The 12,922-nt window shown below is 33.0% G+C and overlaps 2 long non-coding RNA genes across 16 annotated transcripts; one reads left to right on the forward strand and one right to left on the reverse strand.

The window, feature by feature from the left end:
* Positions 1-688: 688 nt before the first annotated feature.
* Positions 689-6,361, forward strand: LOC145052774 (uncharacterized). 15 transcript variants are annotated; one of them, XR_013684175.1, is made up of 10 exons: positions 690-1,114; positions 1,188-1,257; positions 1,384-2,140; positions 2,599-2,732; positions 2,823-2,860; positions 2,961-3,030; positions 3,266-3,354; positions 3,966-4,180; positions 4,264-4,629; positions 6,224-6,360. It is a non-coding gene; the product is annotated as an uncharacterized LOC145052774 (long non-coding RNA). The 15 variants fall into 15 exon arrangements; XR_013684177.1 differs by having other exon boundaries at positions 692-1,563; positions 1,656-1,734; positions 1,951-2,140; positions 6,224-6,354; XR_013684182.1 differs by having other exon boundaries at positions 692-1,114; positions 1,951-2,140; positions 6,224-6,353.
* Positions 6,362-7,016: 655 nt separating this feature from the next.
* On the reverse strand, positions 7,017-8,765 carry LOC145051012 (uncharacterized). Its single transcript, XR_013683444.1, has 3 exons — positions 8,664-8,765; positions 7,810-7,895; positions 7,017-7,214 (listed from the first exon to the last, which is right to left on the reverse strand). It is a non-coding gene; the product is annotated as an uncharacterized LOC145051012 (long non-coding RNA).
* Positions 8,766-12,922: the final 4,157 nt, after the last annotated feature.

Here is a 12,922-nt window from a genome sequence, read left to right on the forward strand (position 1 = left end):
CCCTGCCATCGCTACCAATTCGCTACTCCACCCCATTGGTTATGTTAAATGGCTTGCAAAGAACCCACCAAGGAGAGAGAGAGAGGGAGGGAGGGAGGGAGAGAGAGATGATTGACTCTTTCCTTTTTTTTGTGATTCTGCCCCTAATCTCCTATTCACAAACTTTGAGTTATTCGCAGTTTGGTTTGCGGTATTCCTTCTCTTCCTGAAAACCAATTGGGTAAAGTCATGATTGAATTGACATGTTTTCAGCTTTGACAATTTCACAAAGAGGTTAGAGAAAGGGAGAGATGAGTAATGCAACCAATGTGTTCGACGAAATGCAATCGATTGTTGTTGGGAAGGACAAGACATGAAAATCTGACTTTGATAGAAATGGACCTCTAAAAATCTCAGACTTACACATCACACCCTCATCTTAATTTCTCTCACAAACCAAGTTTCTGAAATTACCAAAAGGACCACGCATTTAAATATTATACTTATTTTCATGTAATTGATTATACAATATATTAAATTTATCCACCCTTAGCTACAGTAAAGTAGCTAAGGGTTGGCAAAATTAGTCCTTTCTTTATTTGTCTATGTTTGACATTTTGCCCAATTTTGGTCCCTTAAATTACATTTTCGGTCCCTTTATTTTTGTTTGTGTCTCACTTTACCGCTCATCTTCTCGCTTAATATGCATACAACCGCTTCCTCTTTCAATAACAAACCACCGCTACTACATTCACCGCCATATGATGCAGAAGAACCCACCACCGATAGTGGATTACACGTGATGGCCAGGTGTTATCTCCTCAAACAATCCACCGCCCATACACACTTTTCTCAATGTTACCCACCCTTCCCATTCTATAATCTCTTTGTATTCTTCTCTACCGCTTCTTCTTTGCCTTATTCCTCCGTCGCCTTACAGTTAACACTTTGAGTTCTCGATCCTTCCATCCTCTAATCGATGTCTCCACCGATTGCTTCTTCTTCCGCCTTCTCTCTTCGATCGCTGTGAATGCCGGCAACCACAACCCTACGACCGTTCGTATTAGACACAGAGGAAAATCAAACACGTCGGCAACACCAGTCTCAACCACCACAGCCATAACTCATCGATAAGGTCACTAATTAGTCACCTTCTTGCGTTTTTTTTTATTTCTTTCAGCTGAGGTCGAATCCTGTTTCCCAACCAGGAGAGCTCAACAGCTTCAGCGTCGACGATCGTTGCAATTAGTGGAGTCAGGGGCAGACGCAAGCTACCAGGTATGGAGGAGTTGTTATATTATTATTTCCATTTCCAGTATTAGGGATTCCCTACTCATCACATCTTCGTCTCATTTTTCTACATCTCCACCTCCGCTTCCTCCTCTATCGATTCTTCGGTGATAGCTTGGTCATGACATTCTAAGGTCGTATACCGGGAAGTATTTTTATTTATATTATTCTTCATTTTAATCATGTGGGTTGGCCGTTCTATTCCATCATTCATACTCCTAGGGTAGAGGGTGTCCTGGCTCCAACAGTATCCCAATACACCACTGCCTAATGGGTGGTTTCCGGCAGATCTTGGTTAGTTCTTTATTTTCCATTAATTTGATTGTATACTTAGATATTTTAATAGATTCAGATCAATAACGAAGGTATCAAATTTTCCTATGAAGGCTCACTTTAGTAGGAGATGACGATAAGAAGGTGGGAGGAAGTGGTGCTCACCGCCTTTCATTAGCTGCTTAAAATATAGTTGTATCTCTAACTGTTTGTCCCTTTTTGTTTTGTTGTCTTCTTCTTTGGCTTTCTCTCATGTTATTTATATTGGTATTTGTTGGAAACTCCATTTTGGTTTGTCTACCCTACTTGATTAAGTAGACTCTTAGTTTAGTTGATTCTGACATTTATAATTGGATCTATTCATCCATACTCAAACTCCTTTTAAACTCCCTGTTTTATGTCTTTCAGGACCAACAGGTGGCATCAGACTAGAAACGACGCCATTCCGTTGTGATTGACCATAACAATGGTCAACAAACAGATTTTTATGTCTGAATTGGCCTTTGGGTTTTCAGCAGCACTAAGCCAGAAAACAGGAGAAGGGTAATATCATCCAAACAAAAACCATGGATTCACCAGCAACCAGAATCACCAACAGGTAAATCCTTCTTTAAAGGAACATTAAAGTTTATTTTCATAGATAGTATTAACAGTATGTTTGAAATTTGCAACTTAGTTTTTACTAGAATACAATTACTTATGGTTGGGGTATAACATACGATTATGAACACGAAGTGCTTATCTCATTAAGTAGATCCATATTTTCATTGTTGTTGTACTTTGTTGATTCAGTTTTGTTACATAGATAGTAGGGGCATTTTGGTATTTGTTATCAGCAGAGAATGTTGATATATGCTGCTAGATATTATAATCCACATGTTTGATATTGTTTTTACAGTCGAAAAGATACATATGAGAGGTTGTTGAAGGACAAGTCAGCAATAAGATCTTGACCAACATTCATATACAAACATACTTACTTTGATTTAAGAAAAAGTCATTATTACATATTTATTATTCAATCATTGATGCTTTTTGTATGCCATATGAGTGTAGGGATGCTCTAGCAATGTGAAGGTGGCATGGTGTTTTATTTGGATGGAGTACATAGTCCTGAAAGCATGGAAGTTTGTTCAAATTGGTTTTACATAGTAATTGTTGGTGATAACTCCAGGAAGGATTCTGCACAGGTTAGAGTTGAGTATTTTTTCTAAAACTTTGTCTGAATATTTAAAACTGCATAAGATGAATTTTGATATTTTGTAATTTTGTATTTGTAGATGTTACTTTGAGTGTATGCTTATTTCTCTAATTTGTGGTAATTTTGATATTCTGCTCTTCATTGTTGATGTTTTATTTTGTTTTTGTTTGATGTCTATTGGAGTTTCCATTGTCGATTGAAGCCTCTATTTTTGCAGTTTCAGCATCCGGCTTCTGATTTCTCAAGGTGAAAGAAAGGGTGAAGGAGAAACAGACTTTATCACTTAGGTACCTAAGCGACATGTTTTTAACTTTTTGGCATGGACCGGTGATTCTTGAAATTTTATGTAAATAACGTATCACTTAACCATCTAACTGTTTGATAATATATAACTATTCACAGTAATTATATAATAGATTAATCAACATAAAAGAAAATGGTAATATATCAACTAATTATATCAAAAATGTGTTTTAAATGGCCATCATCAAATCTGCACTTTAAAACTATTATAAATTGTAGGTCCATCAACAGGTTATTGGAATTGTCACCCATATAGCTTCTACAACATCAAAGTTGGCATAAAAAATGTTTTCTACTTTGCATATCAGGTAATTTTTTTAGTTGTAATTCTAATTTCATGAACATGAATGAATTATATTCATGGCTATTTGTTCTTTTTCTTATAAAAATATTATAACATAGGTTCGATATCTAAAGTTGTATTCTGATTTTTTTTTTTTTTTTTACTGATGATGTGTAATTTCTTTTTTTCCCAGTAACCACATGTACTATGGTAATTGATTTGTTTATCAATTCCTTAAATTTTTATTTCAATTGAATAGAGGTATCACATGATATGCAATTTCCATTTCAAGCTAAATGAAAACATATGTATTTTCTTTTATATGTAGGAAGACAAACTTACAAGCAGAAACTATTAACACTTCTTTTATTGTAATTGATTTGTTTATCAATTTCTTAAATTTATATTTCATTTGAATAAGGGTATCACATGATATGCAATTTCCATTTCAAGCTAAATGAAAACATATGTATTTTTTTATATCTAGGAAGACAAACTTACAAGCAGAAACTATTAACACTTCTTTTATCATGTCATGTGTCCAACTTATAGTATTTTTGAATGTTTGACTATCATAAAGTTCATTAAGAAAGTCAATTACTATAAATTTTAATTGCAATCTCATTTTTTTTGCAGAAAATAAAAGCACATGATTGTGATATGGAAATGTTGGTACTTTTTTTCGAATAATTAGGAGTTGATAGTTGTATTCAAATGGAATTCGCCTTAAAAGTCGCAAGAAAGATTAGAATAGGAGAGATGTTTGCAGCTTATGTTGTCATACCAATGTACCAATATGGCTTGCAGTTGTTCCATCATCTACTGTTGTCCAACAAATTATCTATTCGAAGGTATAATTACCTTTTTACCCTCTCGGTTTTAAATGTTGGTTTATTTTATGGATCTAGCTTCTAAATACTTTTATAACATACAGAGCGAGAGTTGAGGTGGTTGGGCACTTACCTACAAAGCTTTTTAGTAGAACTCCGGAGGATGCAATCCCCACGTAGCTGAAACAGCTTCAGCAACATATCATTCCTTCAGTTTTCTTAATTTTCATAATCTATTATAAAATGTAGACTTGAATAATGCATTGCATTTACATAATATGTGGCCTTTTTCATGTAGGGTTTAGATGGGGTTCGTCTACAAATGAATTTAAATTAAATGCAAAAATATTATATATTTATGCACTTAAATTTGTTCAGTTAATAACAGCCATGCATTGAGAGCACACATGCTATGATCCAAGAACTTCATATTCCGAGTTTTGCCCTTCTTTGTAAAGCTGATGTGATTGGTAAGAACTACTTGCACTTGCTATTTACTTTGCAACATAAAGGGGTCATTATATTATAGCATACTACAACATATTTGTGTATTTGTAAATTGGCGAAACGTTGACAATAGCAACATACTTTACTATAGCTACCAATTAGAACAATGTACTATACTTCCACACAAAAATGACACCTTCCGACCCCCGCAATGCGGGGGTCATCTATCTAGTTTATATTATATTAATTGTTGGTGGTTTAAAAAAATAAAATTTGACTAATATTTATGTATAAAAAATGTTTGTGTATTAAAATAAAGTAATTTAATAAAATTAGAAAAAAGAAAAAAAAATATAGAGTGTTAGGAGTGTTACCACTCCCTATTAAATTAGGTGTTAAATGTAATAAAATAAGATGACACTCAAAAAGCTGATATAACAAGATGTTAGGAGTATTACTACTCTCAGTGGATTCGATGTTTGCAACCATCACCTTCAAGTCATTGCTAACCTCAGTGAACGAACCCAAGCAAGCTCCAACCCAAGTGCTTAATTGGGTCAAAAACTATATTTAGATTTTTTGTAACGGTAAAAATCTATTAATAAACTAGCAAAAATGCTTGCAAAACATGACTGAGTATAAGCAGAAATAGAAGAAATACGCTAAATATTCCGAATTAAAGTTTGTTCTATGCTTAATTCACTTGTATGTAGATATTGTATTTACTTAACTATTACAGTTCACATTAAATACTTTTTAAAGCAACCATGATTAGACTTTTTTTTGTAAGTTTTTTCAATATGAAAAAGCTTTGACAAAACTTGTTTTCCTTTGCCACAACTTTACCAAACGTACCCAACTATCATATATAATCATATTTTATATATGTATTATGGCAGCCTATTTTAGTATTATCCTATTATAGTATTATATAGGGTTAGGTTCATGTGAGACAGCCCAATTTTGTGAGACCGTGAGACACATTTTTTTATTTTTTTTATTTATTTTATTTTTTTTAGTTAGTTCAAGTTTCGAAAATAATATTTAAAAAAAGAATTTTTTGATTTTTCCATTTATTTTGCATTTAAAATTATTTTTAGAATATTTCACGTATTTTTTAAAAAAAATATGATTTTTTTTTAATTTTTTTTAGTTAATTCAAGTTCCGAAAATAATATTTAAAAAAAAGAATTTTTAGATTTTTCCATTTATTTTGCATTTTAAAATTATTTTTTAGAATATGTCAGTGTAATATTCTATTTAGAATATTTCACGTATTTTTCAAAAAAAAAAAAAAAAACGGATTTTATTTATTTATTTTTTTAATTTTTTTATATTTTTTTTAGTTAATTGAAGTTCTGAAAATAATATTTAATTTTTTTTTTTTGGATTTTTCCATTTATTTTGCATTTTAAAGTTATTTTTAGATTTGGTCTCACGGTCTCACAAAATTAGAATGGTTTCAAATGAACCTGAACCGTATTATATATATATATATATATATATATATATATATATATATATATATATATATATATATATATATATATATATATATGGAAAGTAATCTAACTAAATTTTGAAGGGTGTTTTTATATAATAACCTTTTCTTTAAAGATCATTTATTTAGGAATGGGCATTTTAAAGCAGGCAAAACGGGTCAAGCCCAATACCGGATTGTATAAATATGGCGCCAGACATTCACATGTCAAGATATCATTATGGATGCTGCTCGTTTTGAATTTCTTGCAACCAAAAAACAAAGTTTTTTAGCGTTTTATATCATTGATACAACAGATAGGTTAGTTCTATTTATTCATGTACTTGAACTCAAGTTTATAAACAATTTTATGTACATTGGAATGAATAGAACGAGTCATGAATGCATAAAATGTGTCCGAAATATATTACATGTAGATTTATTGTTACTTTTAGCCATTATGACGTGTCCGAAATACATTACAAGTAGATTTATTGTTACTTTTAACCATTATGACCATATAAGTAACTTCAAATCTGTTACTAAAACTCTATAAAGAGGAAATAAGTATAGACTATCTATTGAATATGATTTTGGGATGCAAAATAAGTGTCCGGAATCCGTAGAGCTAATCAGGATTGTCTGTAATACAAAGAACTTATCATATAGACACTGTTAGTTTTCACTATATGTAAATTCTCAATTATCCTAGAAATAAACTCTAAGTTTAAATAATACAATGTCATTTTAAACTTAAATATGTAAAGAAATGGTATGCTTTTCTTAAAGGGTGATACTTTTCATTCGAATTAAATAAACGAACCTTACAAAAGCTATTACATACTTAAATTAATATTCACAAATTTGAAAATTATAAGGGACACATTGAAAGAACCCAAACTTTCATACTAAAGACATTGTTACTCCAAGTTACTCTAAAACATGCGACATGCATATTCATAAACAATATTTTACATTGATAGTTTAATTACAAAAGACTGGATACAAACAGACTAAGTTTTAGTATATTACATAATTTTCCAGGAATTTATACACTAAATACAAAAGTTATAATATTATATATTCTACATCTTCTAACAGTACATAACTATATTGGATGAATATCACCTGCAATAATTAAACACTAAGAGGGGTAAGCGGTGACGCTTAGTGAGTTCAAAAATAGGTACAATATAACGTTATGTCATATATACCAATATGACAAAAGCAAAGAAGAACAAAGAACAACAAAGGCATATGTGAATCATGTGACAAACTTTCCATGTCAGTCAATGATTTGATTCAAAGATATACAATCAATGAGACATAACAATTTCAATACTTGATATACATCAATAACACTTCAGCCCAAATGGCACAGAAAACATACAATTTCTGATTATCATTTTGCTAGAATATACAGGCTTTCAGCCCTACATAGCCCTATGCCAATACCAGAAGTTATACGAGTCACGCTCTACATGGCCAAAGGCACAAAGCCAATACCAGAAGTGATACGAGACATGCTCTACATGGCTAAAGGCAAAAATCCGATACCAGAATAATACGAGACATGCTATACATGGCCAAAGGCTCAAAGCCAATACCAGAAGTGATACGATACATGCTCTACATGATCAACAGTATAAAACCAAAATAACTCAGGAAAGCATATAGCACATATAACACATAACATACAATTGTTCCTATATATTTAACTCACTGTGCTGTAACCGAATGTTGCGATAGAATTCTGAATTCTGATGAAATTACACCATCCTCAGGCCTCTAAAACCTTCAATTATACCCCTGGAGTTCATATTTCAGATTTCATAAGCAATTACTCAACTAATCTCAAGTTATGTTGTTTTCAATTTGGAAATTTTAGTTTTTTGTTCTTTGTATAGCTGTCACTTGCAGATCTCTTTACCCTTCTTAAATATCAAAATAACTAACAAATTCTAAATATTAACAAAATAGACTCCTATATCTTTCTAATTCCACTGACCTCACATTTTTATGGTTTTTCTATAATTTACTATGAATTTTACAACACAGCATCCCAAAGCTGTCAAAATTCAGCCTTACTGCTCTGAACATATAGCTGTTTTCACCCATCTTAAGTCCGGAATTAGATTTTGGTTTTAAAACAAAAATCAAAGTACACATTCTCATCTTTCCATGGATATAGAGCACATATCCATACTATTTTTCTACAGATTTTGGTGATTTTTACAAAAACAGGACAATTATACCCTTTATGATTTTATTTTACCCTTTACATGATCAATATCACTAAGTTCTTGTTTTACAATGATAACACTGAATATTTTAGTAATTCATGCTGATTCAAGTATAAACCGTGAGTTTCATTACTAATTTTCACTAATTACTCTTAAACCGTGATTAATTCTCAAGTTTACATGTAATTACTTGATTTCCATTTAAGATTCTAGGTTAATAACATAAACTCATGCCTAATTTCATGGAATAAGTGGTAAACCCACTTTGATCAAACCCTAATCTCTTAATAACTCACTAATTACAAGGGTTAATCCAAAAATTAAGAGCTCATACCTTGATTACTAGACTTGATACTTCAAGAACACTCAAAATCTTGATTTAATCTTCAAAACTTGTTCAAGATTGATCATGTGTGTGAAAATCTCCCATACGGATGGTGAGGAACTGAAAATGGCAGAAAAATGACCCAAGATCGTGTTTTAATGGGTAAAAATCCGAGTTGGGTCGGGTTTGACCCGGTTTGGGTACCCGTTTTACCCCTAAACACTAAAAATTGCATAACTTTTCGCTCGGAACTCCGTTTTCGATGAGGTTTTCGCCTATACGTTTCTAACGATATAATTTACAACTTCCAATAAAAATATCCCAGAAAAGATCTTCTAAAAAAATCAGTTTTACATATTTCCAACTTAGACGTTATACTTTCGTTAATTGCGATAGTTGACTTTTTGATCGGATCACATAAGACATCCCCATCACTTCCAATACCTTCCAAATGATTCTAAATTTAGTTTAACTTCAAATATTATAAAACTATTTCGTTATAACTCGACGCTCAAAACCATATCGAAACATGGTGTTTATAACACATAATTTTATTCCATTATAACTACCTACTTTAAACGTTTAAAACCATATCATATCTAATAATATTCATTTTTAAACTAACATGCATATGAAACATGATAATTGAACAAGTTTAGTCAAGTGTATGTTACAAAAACCTCCTCATTTTGAGGATTTCGTCCCCGAAATCATATCGATTTAAATAACCGGGGATATTTCGTTCTTATCTCACTCTTACTTTCCTAAGTATAATTTGGGTCTCGATGATGTTTCCACTTAATAAACACTAACTCTACTTCTTTATTACATAAATAAACCGTTCTCTCATTTATAATCTCTTCGGGATCTTCTACATATCTTACTTTATTATCCAATTTCACCTTGGATAACGGGACCGTTTCATCATATATGCTTGAACATTTACATAGATAACTCACATGAAACGCATCATGAATACCTGCCAAATCTTCCGGCAATTCCAAGCGGTATGCTTGCTTATCAATTCTCTGGATGATTTTGAAAGGTCCAACAATTTTAGGACTCAATTTTCCTTTCTTCCCAAATCACATAATGCATTTCCATGGGAATACCTGCAACATTACGAATTCATCCACCTGGAGTTCTATAGGTCGTCTTCTCTTTACTGCATAGAACTTTTGTCGATCCTGGGCCGCTTTTATTCTTTCTCGTACAATTTGAATCTTATCAGTGGTGTCTTGAATCATTTCTGGAGCACTAAGGACTTTCTGTCCTACATCATGCCAACATAGTATGACATTTACGCCTATATAATGCTTTATATACCTTCACTATATTTTCTACTGTTTGGATTGTTCTTTTCTTCTGACCATCAGTCTGGGATGATGATAGGTTGTGCTAAGAGTAACACGATATCCCATTTCACATTGCATACTTGCCCAAAAATGAGAAGTGAAGCAAGTATCACGATTGGAAATAATCTTTAGTGGCACACCATGTCTCGCATTCGTTTCATCCAAGTATACTGTGCGTATTTCTCCATTAAAGTTATTTCATGCATGGCAAGAAAATGTACACTCTTAGTTAGTCGGTCGATAACTACCCAAATGCTATCATTCTGTCTAGCAAACTTTGGCAATTGGAGCAGCACTAGACATAAAGCCAGTCTAGAATTCTATTTGCCTATCGGGGGAAGACCAGGAAAATCGTCGGGGAAAAATATCAGGATTTTCATTATTAACGGGAACATCATTTACAATTTTATTCCCCTCTTTTGAGATATCAACTATATAAGCCGGATAAGTAAAATATCCATTCGATATAAACTTACGAGTTTTTAAGAAAGAAATTATTATTTTCACTGTAGACATAAATAGAATCCTCCCCTTCGATAGGGATGCATACCATCTTTTCGTAGTACAAGAGTTTTGCATGGTTCTTTGACAACCAATCCATGTCGAGAATAATTTCAAAGTTGGGCAAAGAGATAGGAATCAGGTTAGTAAGAAAACTATAACCTTCAATTTCTATGACACAATCTCTATAGACTTTATCAGCAAGTAATGATATACTTCATATGGTATCTACATGAGATGATTAGACAAATGCGTAACAAGTAATTTGAAAAGAATACACGAATTCTCGAGACACAAAAGAATCTGAGGCATCAGAATCAAATAAGATGTGAGCAGGTCTAGAATTTGACGAGAAAAGTGCCGGTCACAACATTCAGGTCCTTGCGTGCCTCCTCTGCGATAATCTAGTATGCATGGCCTTTAGCTTTTGGAACCTCCTCCTTTTTAGTTGAAGTACTCATCAGTTGTTGAACGGAAGCTTGACTTCCGACCATCTAACTAAAAAGCGTAGGGCAAAAATGTTTTTTGTGGCCAGTAGCACCACAAGCATAGCATGTAACATTCTTCCTCGGGCAAATGGGCTTCACATGACCCTTTTCTCCGCATCCATAGCAAATCATTGGCCCTTTTCTGTCATTCATTGACCCTGATGATTCTTTCCACATTTTCGACACGATGGTGACTGGAGAGAAAAAGATTGTGACCTACCGCGATCACGAAAGGTATTATGAGATTGTATTTGTCTGCTAGAATCATATCGAGCAGATCGAGCTGGTGGAATAAAGAAAACAGAGACAGTTTGATCAACACGTGGATGCTTCGGAATAGAAAGAGTGGCACCACGTATTTCTAAGTCATGATCACACTTTCGTGCATACTCAACAATTTTGTCGAATGATAGAATATTTCGATTAATTATTAATTCACGGATTTCATACCGTAATCCTTCCATGAATAACTAAATTTTCATCGTCTTCATAATAGGAAGCATCTCTGACTAATGGTTGCTCAATCGTTTAATGAAGATCATTATATTTCTGTCAACTACCTTGACCATCTCCTTCTTCAATTCTCTGACTGAAATTTTGTTACTAGACGAGACATGGTTCTCTGAACCAATCAATTCACTTCGCAAATTTACTTTAATCGAAGTCTATTCTTTATGACCACTAAAGTCTGAACAAATATCATCTTCTTGGTCATCACCGAAACGAAGGTAATTAAGGAAACAAACAAAACAATATCAACTATGAGTACCTTAGTAACCTTGTGACTTTTCCTGATTCAAGCGTGAGTCCTGTCCTGTGCTTCCGGTAGTATAGGCCTCTACTACCATTCACACCTACTCATACTCGTTCCAAGAATTGTCTCGCAGTCTCCAAGTCACCATACCAAGAATTTTACAAAGGAACTTATCACACATGAATGTGTTCAAACAAGTACATACGACAATTTCTCCTAGAGTCAACTGGGGATTTCGCATTTCTATCAAACATATCTTGGATTTCTTATACTCGCCTTCTAGAATCCTTTTCATGCATATGCTCGATCTAGCATATTCTAATACTTTTTCATAGGTCGATAGAAATTTTACTTCCAATTCTTCATATAAATTCTTTCTCGGGTAGTGTCTACTCTACATGACACACTATACCTGAATTTACTCTAGCAACATGGAGACAAACGGTCTCCAACTACCTGCATCATCTTCTAACTCATGAAAACCATCATGCACATTTGTTCGTTTCATTATCCTTTCATGACATCGTCATATCTGCATATGAGTAAGTTTTCTTCTGATGGTTGTATCTTTTAAGTCTACTTCATAGGAGTTTATCCTAAGATGTCCGCATTATAGCTGCATCTCAACATGTTCTACTAGCTTTGACTCGGTTCTCTATCATTTCTAACAACAACATATCTTCTTATGTAATACTATGCGTATATATCTTCTTCTTTTAATTCTTCTAAATCTTACACAACATCAATTTCGATACTGCCGAAGTATTTATCATCATCTTTGGTTCTTCCGACTCTATAAGCAATCACCACTTCAATCTGGATAGCGGTGGAATAACTTCATGGATTATGTCACACCCCAATACCGGAACGGCGGAAACGTTCTGGGGTGGATGACGTCATGTCAAGTATCACAACATATGTAGTATAATAATCAAAGTACAACAACCATTGCATTAATAGTAATAGTTTTACATAAGTTACATTTCATAGAGACATTAAAGTAATACATAAACTAGTATATATGCAGCTCGGTTCTAGTCTAACTCCACAAAAGCTCCTGGGATGTACCTGTCTATCGCTGACCTGAGAATACAAGTTATTTTGAAAGCGAGTATCAACATTTTATAAATGTTGGTGAGTTCATAAGTATTTAGTGTCATTTGTGTAAGT

Source organism: Lactuca serriola, chromosome 5 (assembly GCF_051521515.1).
Source record: "Lactuca serriola cultivar US96UC23 chromosome 5, Lser_US96UC23_V15, whole genome shotgun sequence".
Classification (NCBI taxonomy): domain Eukaryota; kingdom Viridiplantae; phylum Streptophyta; class Magnoliopsida; order Asterales; family Asteraceae; genus Lactuca; species Lactuca serriola.